Source organism: Mya arenaria, chromosome 8, assembly GCF_026914265.1.
Source record: "Mya arenaria isolate MELC-2E11 chromosome 8, ASM2691426v1".
NCBI lineage: Eukaryota > Metazoa > Mollusca > Bivalvia > Myida > Myidae > Mya > Mya arenaria.
Window position 1 is genome coordinate 22,210,513 of NC_069129.1, and position 11,948 is coordinate 22,222,460.

General features: G+C 31.5%; 1 protein-coding gene across 1 annotated transcript in view; it reads left to right on the forward strand.

The window, feature by feature from the left end:
- LOC128242376 (15-hydroxyprostaglandin dehydrogenase [NAD(+)]-like) overlaps nucleotides 1-11,948 on the forward strand; it is a 30,700-nt gene that overhangs the window by 12,797 nt on the left and 5,955 nt on the right. The gene's annotated exons all lie outside the window — the stretch shown is intronic.

Below are 11,948 nucleotides of genomic sequence, written 5' to 3' on the forward strand. Positions count from 1 at the left end.
CATTCGATCAATGTACGTGAAAGCGCTGTTTATCTGTTAAATGGGCTTTTGATTTATAGGTCGAAAACGACTTAACTTGACAATGCGATTAGATTAAGGAGCAAATCGGAATACATCTGAATAAAAGTCAACACAAACACATTTTTGCCATTGGGTTACCTTATTAAACTAAAGTTTGTAGGTAGTTCTTTAAAGATCAACTAAACGATAACGTAAGGATATTGAGCGAACTAGATTTGGAAAGATATGAATTGGTGAAAAGAGACAACGATCAAAACAGTATAAAACGTTATCTTTCAAATCATTCATTGCTTTAGGACGTGTATGGATAATATTCGGTTATTTATTGTGCGCCACAGAATGGATTTAAGTGATAAAGTTGCTTTGGTAACAGGCGGGGCCTCAGGTATAGGTCGTGGATTTGCTGATGCCCTTCTGACCGAGGGAGTAAAGGTTTGTTTAATCAGTGTTAAATAATTGCATTGGTGATTTATTGATGAATTGCGCTATGGATGTCAACATCGGAGTATTAACTCAGTTTGGCTGGTTAAAGTGTGCGGAGTTCGATGTACTTTACGCGTTATTTAAACAGCTCAACTGCTTTCATAATCCCGAAAATGACATCATTCACGTAATTCAGTAATTATATTTATAATGATAATTTCTTTCCCAATTGTTAAAAGCTAATCAATTTCATTTTAGAAAACTTAGAGTTATTGTTTCTCAAATATACTATAAATTGAACGACCCGACCGTAACCTAAAACAGTTTAACATATTACGCCACTATAACGCATGAACGATTAATCACTTCGAAGATGATACGATAAATCACTTTTAAACGTAATATTCAAACGCTAACGACAACAATACATTACAGAATGATATCATAATTTAACACTCTTTATCTTGGTGATTAAGAGTGCTTGTGGCCTGCTGGCTGAATACAAACAATAGCAAGATAAACTGTTCAATGTAAACTAAGTTTATACGGGATGGTTCGCGAATCGGTCTACTGTGATTGCCCTTGTCGACTGGGCTTGCCTTGTCTTATGGACTTGCCCAGCAATTCAGTATAAATTTAGTGTATCACCTGAATTGAATTACAAGGTGATGTAAATGACGAATCATAAACTTTTAAGATGAAGAGTCTGTTATGTATCATGAAAGTATTATTTTCAGTGCTTGAGACGTATTATTAAAATGCTTATTTCATAAAGTGTTATTTAATACCCACTTGTTATTTCATACGATGTATATAATAGTTTCAAACAAATTGAAATAATGATACTTAGTTAGGCTCTCGCAATTGTACAGAAAAGAACAGTTATCAATAATTTCATTTCAAATGCTTTTTCGAATTTTGTTTTGCTATTCACGTTTATCTGGCCTTGTTTATTAATTCCCTAACTATTTGGCATTGCCATTAATCAGTTTTAACCCGTGTTATATTTCATTGATAAGAAACTTTTTAAACCAAATAAAAAAATTGCAAAGAGCTGTTAAGACGTTTCATATTGATAAATGTTCGATTTGTGGAGTGGTGAATTCTATTATGGTTTAGTAAAAACCATCTAACAAAGAATAGCCATTGTTGCAATTACAGTTATAAGCCAATTAACTGTGATAGTGTTTATGTATAAATTTATAAAGAGCTAATAAGTCGTAACACAAATTAATGAATTCGTACACGTGTCCCTAATGCAGTGGCTATAATTGTTAATTTAAAAATTGATGACAAAATGTCATCTCTGAACAAGGCTCGATAATTGCATTTAATTCCTAGGGAGAAGAACTCTATGAGCTATGCTTTCGTTCAAATCCATTTCAATATTATAGACAACTTGTGTGTGTGTACATATTCTGTGTAGTTTGTTTGTATATGTTTAATAAATTTTGTTTAAATCAATTGCATTTTTCAATCAATTAATATAATATAATTACGTGGAGCCATAATGTGCATTCTTCTAAACGTCACAGGTCTGTATAATTAAACCGTAATTCTTATAGAAGAAGAAGAAGAACGTTTATTCATCGAAAAAGTATATACAGACGATGTGTTTGAAATAGGTCAATGTGATCCCTGATCAAACATTTCAACAAAATACTATGCAAATAACACATATACATAGACCTTTTTAATGTGGATTTTTTTCTGTTTAGTTTTTACAATTCCACCCAGAAATGATTTCCAACTCAGTTTTACTAACAAATATATTATACCTAGACTAATTACAGCGTCTATTCGCTGTCTTAGTTTTTATTATAGTTGTCTGTTTAGCTTGGTTCTTTCATGTTGCCATTTTGTATCATGTATCTATCTATATTTGGCCAATTTCGTCCTTGGTGTTGCCATATGGTATATGTGTCTAGTAAGATTAGTCCTTGCTTGTCTTATATACGTGTGGTCAGTTTGGACCCTTCTTCTCATCCTATGGTAATATATATCTGGTTATTTTTCAATATTATATGTCTGGTTAGATTGGACATTTCCTGACATCATAAGGTATTATATATGTTTCATAAGTTTGGTAGTTTCATCTCCTATTTATGTCTGGCCAGCTAGTGTCTAGTAAGTATGGTCCTTTGATGTCATCATATGTTGTGTTATCTTATGCGTAGGGAAGATAATAACAACAAAGCATCCCTATCACAACGAAAATCATGTTATGGAAGAAAATAGAAGGTGGTTTGATTAAATAATTAATTAGTTATATTTTTATTTATAATACAAGGTAAAAAGATAATGTCTATTTTAAAATATGAAAAATAAACTCAAATATCTAAACCGATATCAAACTCCGCCGAAAAGTAAGAACACACGTGCTGGGAGATAGTTCGACGGTATTTGTACGAAGCAATTTTATATAAATGTTATAAAACAATTGCTTAATGACTACGCTGTGAAACATCGTGTGCTAAAATTCCATAAATAGTTCCGAACTTATGTTTGTGGATGTTTTGCTAAATACCTTTTAGTCTATTTCTGATTGTATTTAATTCAAATGGGAAATATAGCAATCTATCTAACTTTTGATCTACTTACATTATTTGCAGGTTCCACTTGTATGTTTGTCAAAAATCAATTTTATGGTATTTAAATGTGTATATATATATATATATTAGACATTGCATTCCACAAAACTATTATGTTCAAGTTCAGGATATCAGATATTACAGCTGTTAAGAACACTGCTCAAACAGAAACTATCCCATTTCACTTTACTCCTTAAATAATGTATAAAAGAAATACAAAAAACTTTTTAACACTAATGGACAAAAAGCAGGTATAGAATAACTTACTTTATCAATATAAGTCTCAATTGTTAGGTTATTTAAAAAACATTGACCATGTAGATCTCTCTTTAACATTGATAAACTTAATTTAATATGATATTTTTTCTAAGATCTGAATAGGCTGTACAACAAAGTAGAAAATGGTATTCAGACTCCACAGTGTCATGTGAACAGAGTTTACATTTTCTGTTGTCTCTGTTAATATTCGTATATCGACCAGTCTCTATTTCCAGTGAATGAGATGACAGTCTAACTCTTGAAACTCTTGAAACTCTTGATAATGAAACTGCTTTTTATTAAAATATGGAACTAAGTAGTACAGTTACGCTGATTACTGGTGGGGCCGCAGGAATAGGGCGACGGTTTGCATAAACCCTTTGGCAGAACGTGCAAAGGTCAGAGTTACATTAAGGAGGTACTGCCTAAATGTATGCCAATTTATATTTGTAGGTAGAAAAAATATTTTGCTTGGTTAGTATTTGAAATAATCATGTTAAACTTGTGTAGTTGTTTGTTCGTGAATTTTGACGTTTCACTTCCTTAAAAGTGTCTTTAAAATTACATTTACACCATCGTCGGATACTCACATATTCCATTTATTCGAACCTAATTCATCATGTATTGACCAGATGATTATGTTTATTGATAATAATTTGATGTTGCATATGCGGTCTTTCATTGTCGATTTGCGACGTTGTGTGTAAACCGTAGCCGTAGGCTTCAAATCATGACCTTCGCTTGTTGTATTATGGCTTCAGGGATCGTTTCTGTAGTTTTCATCTATAACTACATACTTTATTTAAAATGCTCAGAAATCAAAATGCTTTTGAAGAAAGTATATATATGCGATTTATATCCGATCTTATTTATACTGAAGTAATCTTACTCTACTGATTGAAGAGATAGTCCATTATCACTTAGTTCAAACACTTACTGTGAGTTTGAGGAAGTCCTTGTCATGATAATTTTATAGAATAACTGCTAAAAAAATACAACTCTTAGACTAAACGTGTGTATATATAATACTTGTATATATAATACTTTTTATTTTTACTCCATTCGTTTGCAATGATAAAAGTGATATAAATATAAATTTTTACTAAAAGACATGGTGGATAAAAGGTTTACTTACCTACAGCTGAAGAGCTGCCGGCAACCAATAGAGCTAGGTAACGGGCGAAAAATGAGAGACGAAAGCCAATAATTAATTGGATAGGATCTAGTTTGCTTTTATATTTTTATCAATATCTTGATTCTGAGGCACAAGGTCGGATTATATTTTGAATATAATTTCTGTAAAATCGCTCTTTAATGGAGAACGTATATGATACGTATAACTTAAATAATTACTGTCACTTTATTGAAGACATCTTTTCCTGCTGATTGAAGAGAAAAGGTCGTTATCAATCTGTTCAAACACCAGAGGAAAGCTTGTGGATTAATGAAACCCTTTATTTGAAGAATTTGGAATTTATATTTTTTCAATATTTCGTTCGGATATTAACCCTTAGCTAAAACAAACTTTTTCAACTTTACAAGTGCGTGCTTCACACCGGAGTGTATTGAATATAAGAAACATTATCAAAGAGAGTGTTGTACGTGTTTAGCTTTCTAAATGTAATATTTTCTTACAATTGAAACAGACTAAGGTAACTCTCAATTTTGTCCTGAAAATCATAGAATGCAAATAACTGATAAAGTTGCGTTGGTTACCGGGGGAGCCTCGGGAATAGGACAAGGATTTGTGGAGGCCCTTCTGATTGGAGGTGCAAAGGTGAGCTATATTGAATTGCATTTGTGTATGCTTTCAAATAAGTTATTTCGTTTTGTAAAAAAGATTAAACACAGGTACTGGTTGATTGAAGATTTGAGAGTACTTTTCTAATCCCTTTTTTATTATGGTCAATCAAAACCAAACATGTGTTTTCAAATGTTGAATTTATTCATCGTTCTTGCTCCTATTTGGATGACTGTTCTTAAATACGTATGTATAGAATGATTTTGTATTTGATTGTTTATGTGTGTATTTCAGTTCAAGGTATACTTATGGAAGTATGATTTATAAGGGTTTCTTTTTTGTTTTACATTTTTATTTTATAGCTACGCTTACAATATTTTACCCAATTATGTACTTCAATGACAGTTTGGATTGATGCTATTGCTTAAAGTGTCGATCATATGCCCAGTACAAATATTGTTTAGTGTCATCGGGTTTAGATAAACAGTTTTCAAAGTAATTAATCAAACATTGTATTCACTAAAGTGTGGTATGAATACTACAAAAGTACATACTACGTTGATGTTCACAATTCTCATGTCAGTAGATATGTTAACACTGAAAAGGTATTTTCCAATGTGTTATTTTACCCCAAAAAATGTGATAAAAAGACTTGCATTTGTAAACTAGCAAACACATTATTTAAAAAAAAAAAATGTGTCACTAAGATTTTGATATGTCACGCACTTCAAATGGTTTAAATATTTCGTTTGATAACAAATGTATATTGCAACAGACGCCTTGCTTAAACACGTCGATAAAGACAATATTACTGATAAGAGTAGTAATACTAATCCTTCATTTGATCAATTCTGTCAAAATTAATCTTAAATTTAGTCTATGGATTTCAGTTTCGTTTCAAACTGTTTTCGTATTTTCAAAATATTTGGTTGTTTTAAGATTATGTACTTTTGCACCTTAGATATATGAAAAAAACCATATGTAGTTTAATAGACTATTCCAGCAGACTTTCATCGAGTCCTTTATCAAATGATACATTAAGGATATAATATATAATAAAAATGTATTAATATATTTGTATCAATAGCTAAATAAAACAAAGCATTGCATTATAAGTTTATAAGAGTATCCAGTTTTGATGTAAATTAAAGCTACACATTTAAAGGCTTATGAAAATGTACCGGGGAATCGAAGTTACTTATCACTTGTGTCTTTTTTCACATATAAATACATTTTAGGTCGTGATTGGCAAGCCTAAATACTAGTTATGGAAGAGGGCATAAAGTTACAATAAATCAAGTCAGTTTTTTTTTATTTTATTTTTTTTTATTAGCAAATTCAATTAGAACATTGCCAGTACACAAAGAACATACTAGATGGCATTAATAACAACAAAATAGAGTAAAATATAGATATGAAATGAATATGAGGTCATTTTTACAAAAATTAATCTTGAGGAGAAAAGCATGAACTATAACTATACATGAAATGTATTTAGACATGTTATTTATGCTAAGCAGCATTTCTTCTATCCGTAGCGAATGATAAATAAATAGCAATATTCATCAATATTTTATCATTATTACAGGACATCACGTTAATAAATTTGGTCATATTAGGCCAGTGAATATAATACCTGGGTATATATTTTGTACGTAAATCCAAATAATGAGGACACACTAACAAAAAGTGATATTCATTTTCTATAACATTCATATTACATTTATTACATTTTCTATCTTCTCGGTTTATATTTCTATATCTTCCTTCTTCAATATTAAGGTTGTGTGCCGAACATCTAAATATGGTAAGAAGTATCCTTAACTTATTGCTATTAATACAAAATAAATATTTTTTAATTGCAAAATCTTGTTTAAATTAACATAACACTGTAGCTTGTCTGAATTTCTAACAGTTGTATACCATTGTTGTAAGTAAGTATCATATATTCTTGTAACGAGAGCTTCTATCTGTATATTTGTTACATTATCACATGTAAATAAATAAGCAAATAAAAGCTCGTTCAACAACTGTTTCAGATTAACTGTCCAAGTGTTTATATATTCACCATTAACATAACCTTATACATAAGAGACTCAGGATAACGTTTAACCTTGAACCAGTACTTGATAATTCGTATTTTCCTAAACAAACTTAGTGGGAATCTTGCCAATTCACCATAAACTGCAGCATTGCATGATTGCGGTCTTACACCTAAAATTTGTTTTAAGAACAGCAGATTGGCTTTAAACGTTAGCATGGGCTTCCATAGTTCTTATGTTACTTAACGATGAACAATACAATAGAAAATACACAAATGCAGATCATTTGATTTTTTGGACCTTCGTAACATGTGATTTGATTACCTTTGCTTTTGTATTTTATTCTTCAATATTATCATACTTAAATCATATTGCAACATACTAGTAGTACTTTATCAGATTTTTTTTTTATCTTAAATTCCAAACAGTTGTTATTTGGATTGGTTTAAAAGGGCTCAACCTCGTTTTTTTAGGTTCAGACATCGAACATTTTAATTCCATGCGTAATGTGAGAGTAGCTTGTAAAATTGGTAAGTCGTCGTTAGAAACTTATAACATTGGACAGTTTGATCCTTTATTTCCTGTATATGTCCGGTCAGTTTGGACATTTTATGTTATCATTAGGTATATATCTGGTCAGTTTCGTCCGTATATGTCATATACAAGCCTGGTCAGTTTGGACATTTCATGTCACTAAAGGGTTTTAAATATCTGGCTAGTTGGTCATTTATATGTCTGGTCAGTTTGGACCTTTCATTTCACCACAATGTATTGTAAATATCGCCGGTTTTGTAGTGTCATGTTCTATATATGTTTGGTCAGTTTGGAAATTTAATACCAAATATATATCTGCTAAGTATTTTTCTTATCATGTTAACATATTGTATTGTATAAATAGTCAACTTGGTAGTTTCGTGTCCTATTTATATCTTGTCTTCTTGGACATTTCATATCATAAATATGTCCAGTAAGTTTAGACCTTACATGTCAGCATATCTTATTGCAACATATGAACAGGGATGATAATAAACAACAAAGCATCCCTGTCACAACAAAAATCACGAAACGGTAATGAACAGGAGGTGGTCCAAATAACCCCATTCTTTCTTAATTATATATTGCTTTATTAAAATACAATTCAATAATATTTCTAGAAAACAAATTAAACGATTATTATGAAGAAAATTTATGAACTCTTAAAACCAAAGCGCTATCAAATTCCGCTTAAAATCAATGATACACGTGGTGGCAGATAGTTCGACGGTATCTGTACCCAGCATTTTCATATTAATCCTATCACGACATTAGATTTGCTACTTCGCTGCAAAACGTCGATTGGTAAAAGTGGGAAATGGTTTTGATTTTAATGCTCTGGATGTTTTGCGTAATACTGTTTAGCCTATTTCTGGTTGTATTTTATTTAACTGGGAAACATAGCAATCTATCTTACTAATGTTCTATTTACATTATTTTCGTGTTCCAATTGTTGTCAAATATCAATGTTTTGCCATTTAAAGAACATTAGGCATTGCATTTCACAAAACTATAATGTTCAAGTTCAGGATATCAGATAGTACCGCTGTTAAGAACATTGCTAAAATTTAAATATTCCATTCTACAATAATCCTACAGTATACGCTAAAAGAAATGAAAAATTATTAAACCTTATGGACAAAAGCAAGGATAGAATATCTTCATCAGTGTCAGTCTCCATTGTAAGGTTATTCAAACAAACATCGACCATGTAGATCTCACATGACCATTGATAATGACATTGCATTCTAACAATGTGAAGCAACTGAACGTATTTATCAATGAACCGAGGTCTTGATTTATAGTTCGAAAGATACCATTGTACGACAATACATATAGTACAAGGATTAAAATCAGTGTAAACGCAGGTGATTTAAACTAGTGAGGAGTTTGATATAGTTGAGATACGAGTATATATTTATATATTTTTCTGTGTTAGGGACGTATTAAAATATGGAACTAAGTGGTAAAGTTGCGCTAATTACTGGCGGAGCCGCAGGAATGGGGCAACAGTTTGCTACAAGCCTTTTGGCAGAAGGTGCGAAGGTCAGTGTTACCTTAAGGAGGGACTGCCTAAATATATGTCAAGCGGTATGTAGGTAGTAAAATATTTTGCTTGGTAAGAATGTGCAACAATCAAATAATCACGTTGAACGTGTTTTTTTCTTGCATGTTGCCGTTTCTTCTTTGTAGTAAAGGATCATCACTTGTCAGCTTCAATCGTTCCTTCAACGTGTCCTAATACTACTTTTGGACTATCGTCGGATACTCACGTATTCCATCACATTGTTCTTCATTCAACATGTATTGACCAGATGATTGTGTTTATTGATATGCTTTGATGATGCATATGCGGTCTTTTTTTGCCGTGTTGCAACGCTGTGTGTATCTTGTTTAGTTCTGTTAAGCCGTAGCCTTATGCCTGCAATCAAGGCTTTCGTTTGTTTTATTATTTCTTTAGGGATTGTCAATGTAGTTTCCATTCATTAGTACGTACTTGATAAAAATATGCAGAAACCAATATGCTTTTGGAGAAAGTATATTTGTTTTTATCCTACCTACTTTATACTGAAGGAATCTTATTCTGCTGATTGAAGAGAAAGTCCGTTATCACTTTGTTCAAAAACTCCCCAAGTCCTTGTTATGATAACTTTAAATAACATCTTAAAACATTCTTTTCGCTTAACGATTGTTTATATAACACTTTTTGATTTTTAGCTTTATTCGTTTGCAATGGTTAATGTTATATAAATGTAGATCTTTATTAAAAGACAAGATGAGTAAAAGGTTTATTTACCTACAACTGAGGAGCTGCCGGCAACCAATAGTGCTAGTTGAGGGGCGGGAAATTGAGAAGCGAAAACCAATAATTCGATTGGATGTGATCTTGTTTGCTTTAATATTTTCTTTTAGTATCTTGATTCTGAGATACAAGGTCGGATTTTAAAATATTTTAAATATGATTTCTGTAAAGTGCTCTTAAATGGAGAAATTATTTGTTCTGTATAACCTACATTATTACTGTGTCTTTACTGAAGAGATATATTTTTCTGCTGATTGAAGAGAGAAGTCTGTTATCAGTCTGTTCAAACACTAGGTGAAAGCTTGTGGAGTTGTGAAAACCTCTGTTTGAAGAAATTGCAACTTGTATTTTTCAATATTACGTGGGGATATTAACTGGTAGCCAAATCAACCCTTTAAACATTACAAGTGCGAGCTTTTGAGCAGATCTACTGGAGATGTTCAGTTAAAAAGAAACATATACAAAAAGAGTGGTGTATGTGTTAAACTTTATGAAAGTAATATTTTACTCCAGTTGAATAATATCAAACAAAGGATACTTGCAGGTTTTTGTCGTTGATATCTAAGCATGAATATAACTGATAAAGTTGCGTTGGTTACCGGAGGAGCCTCGGGAATAGGACAGGGGTTTGTGGAGGCCCTTCTGGCTGGAGGTGCAAAGGTGAGCTATTGTGTACTGCATTTGTGTACGGTTTAATATAAGACATTTCGTTTTGAAAAAAAGAAAGAAAGAAAACACACATTCTGACGGTAGCCTGGAGATTTGAGAGTGTTTTGCTTATCATTTGTCAATTAAAACCGAACATTTTTTCAAATGTTGGATGTATTCATCGTTCCTGCTCCTAATTGGATTACTGTTTTAGTATATATATTTATATATATATATGTAAGAGTGCGTTTTTAATTTTTGTAGCAGATTTGAGGATACTAATTCAAGTATGATTTTAATTGCTTCCTTTTTTATTTTATTGCTGCGGTAATTATATTTTTACCAAATAAGTTTTCTAAAAGATAGTTTGGATTGATTTATTTGGCATAAAATATTGCTCATATGCAACGTGCAAAAATTTTCGTCGGGTTTAAATAAGCAGATGGCAAATTAAATAATCAAACACTGTATTTACTAAAAGTCGTTTGAATACTACATAAATGTTTTTTACGTTGATGTTCAAAATACTCATGTCACTAGTTGTTGATAGTTGAACACGGAAACCTTTTTAAACGTGTTTTATTACAGAAACCAAATTCCTTTTCATAATAATACAGTCTTGCATTTGTAAACTAGCAAAACAAATCCTTATTCAAAATCTATTGTGTAAATAATGATACATAACGCATTTCAAATGGTTTAAACACTTCACATGATAACAAATTCATTTTCAACATGGCCTGCTAAAACACGTCGATAGAGACTATCTAACTGATAAGAGTAGTAAGTATAATCCTTCATTTGACATTTTTTTCTCAAAGTTGATGACTTCCAGTTGCGTTTTAAAATGTTTTCGTATTTTCCTAATATTCTTTTTTATGCCTTTATAACTTCTGCATTAGATTAGAGTTAGATTAACTCCAGTGGAATAAAAGCTTCAAATTTAAATTCAATCTTACAGGCTTTTCAAAATGTAACTGGAAATTGAAGTTACTTATCATTTTTGACATTTTTGACATCTCAATACACTTTATGTCGTGATGGGCAATCCAAAATATGTGTTATGGAAGAGGGCATGCGTTGTTTAAAAGAAAAAAATCAGCAGATCGGCTTTGAACGTAAGCAATGGCTTCCATAGGTCTATCATAGGCTGCTTTTTAGAATGGTATGTCGTCGTTAAAAGTTTGAAATATTGGCATGATATTCTTCCCTTTTCACCGTTTAGACCTTGCCATCGATTTGTCCTAAAGAAGTGGTGATAATATTGTCCACATACTTAGTTATGCATTAATAAAATGACCTTTGACCGCTCGATAGATACCCACACGTTCCATAAGAGAGATGGTGGCAAACGCCTAGGTCCATATACACTTTGAAGCCGGTCCTGT